The following is a 2,324-nucleotide window of genomic DNA, read 5'->3' as shown; positions in this document are numbered from 1 at the left end:
AGTATTTTACGGATGGTGCGTTTTGTTGTGATGTTTCAAAACATTAACACCATAGGACTCATAAACAGAGCAAAACCTTTTGTAAAATGAATCACGTTTTAATTCATTGCTACATGAAATTGCTATTTTCATGATGCGTTTCTTTTTTGGGAGAGTATATATCAGGACGAATATCATTTTCGCCATTTGGCTAAGATTTGTCAATTCATTCTTGGGTTATCGCGCTAACAATCTTTATATTGGCAAAACCCTCAGATTTTTGCTGTGACCTTGAAAATTATCTCAAGGTCACTCCATTTCACTTGTGTCTATGAATCTCGTCAATATACCTTGGTACCAAATTTGAACAAAATCCATCATTTCTTTCTTGAGTTATCGCACTAACAAGCTTATTTGATGTATGAAATGCAACGAAAAACAATCACCCGCGTATGTACGACTGATTAAAACTGTTATTACAATTTACGTAAATATTTATTACATTTTACCGCAACGAAAATTATTACAATTTACGTCAATTTTTATTACAATTTGCGTATTACAATTTACGTCAATTTTTATTACAATGTACGTTTTTATTACAATTTACGTCAAGTTTATTACAATTTGCTGCAAGTATTACAATTTGCGTTTTATTACAATTTACGTCATAACAACCCCACCTTCATTTTACGTCTGTTCTGTACACCCTGCCTTCATTATACGTCTATACACCCCGTCTTCATTTTACGTTTGTTCTATACACTCAACATGTGTTCTACATATCCCTCTTCTTGCAACATATGTTCTTTACATCCCATCGTCCCGAAAGGCCTGTTCTACACACCCTATTTTCCCACAACGTCCACAGGCTTTATACAGAGTTTTTTGGGGAAAAAATGGGAATCATAACGACTCCCAGTAAATGATTTTGGGAGTCATTTTCTAAATTTGTAGTCATGAAAATATTTTGTCAAAAATCAATTTTAAATATGGCAAGCGCTGTGAAAGCATATCCTATGTCCTTTGTTGTAAGTAATCTGAGGCAGTTAAGGTTATTGTGTTTTGTGGAGTTATATGTTAAAGTATATGTATTTGAAAAATAATATTGCGAAAAATAATATTTTGGGAGTATCTAACAAAATTGGTGAGTCAAAAATAGCAGGAATTATACGTCATGTAAAGCCCACCTTCCTCCAACATTAGTTCTATACATCCCAACTTCCGCAACAGCTCACAATTTTGTACAACTTACCTGACAACTTCTGGCCATGCCGTCTTGTTTGTTCCGTCAAAATACCAATCGCCAAAATACCAATGATTCCCGTTTTCAGGTGCCTTTCGGTAGGAGGCAAGTGTCCGTATAAGCCCAGCTTTCTGATCACGAACAATGGTACTGAACCATGCGATGCTTGCCACCTTGGTCCAGTATTTGGTATGCCTGTATCTATGTCAGTACTCCAACACGTTCTGGTTGCTCTTATGGACAATGTTGGTACACACAGATATGTCGTGTTTCAAACTCAAGACGATGGTTGTACACAGACATTTCCTGCTTAATCTGCTCAATTCTGGTATATGGATGCGCTCTGTAAGCTTCTGTTTTCAATGATTCACGAAAATGTCTCGTCTTTAGATACAGACAATAGTGACACACGGATATGCCCTGTTTGAAGCTCTATTCAATGATGGGACACAGGTGTGTCCTTTAAGATGCTACCCACAATGGTGGTACACCGATATGCCCTGTTTGAAGCTCCAGTCAATGATGGGACACGAATGTATCCTGTGAGATGCTGTTGATAATGGTGATACGAGAATATGTCATGCTTGAAATCCCTGTTGCTTGATGTTATAGAAAATGATTGAGTATGGATATGGCTTTCCTGTTGCTGTAGACAATAGTGATACACGGATATGTCCTGTCGGAATTTATGGTCAGTGGTGGTACACGAATGTATCCTGTGAGATGCTATCAATAATAGCAGTACGAGGATATGTCTTGCTTGAAGCTCCAGTCAGTTATATGTCCTGTTGAACCTCCAGTCAATGATATGCCCTGTTGAAGATCCAGTCAATGGTATCTCCTGCTTGAAGCTCTAGTCAATGATATGTCCCATTTGAAGACCCAGTCAATGGTATCTCCTACATAAAGCTCCAGTCAATGATATGTCTTGCTTGAAGCTACAGTCAATGATGTGTCCCATTTGAAGCCCCAGTCAAGGATATCTCCTGCTTGAACCTCCAGTCAATGATATGGCCTTCTTGAACCTCCAGTCAATGATATGCCCTGTTGAAGATCCAGTCAATGGTATCTCCTGCTTGAAGCTCCAGTCAATGATAAG

The sequence above is a fragment of the Haliotis rubra genome, unplaced genomic scaffold, assembly GCF_003918875.1.
Source record: "Haliotis rubra isolate DU_JTF1 unplaced genomic scaffold, ASM391887v1 Scf63, whole genome shotgun sequence".
NCBI classification, from domain to species: domain Eukaryota; kingdom Metazoa; phylum Mollusca; class Gastropoda; order Lepetellida; family Haliotidae; genus Haliotis; species Haliotis rubra.
Note: the sequence above shows the minus strand (reverse complement) of the source record.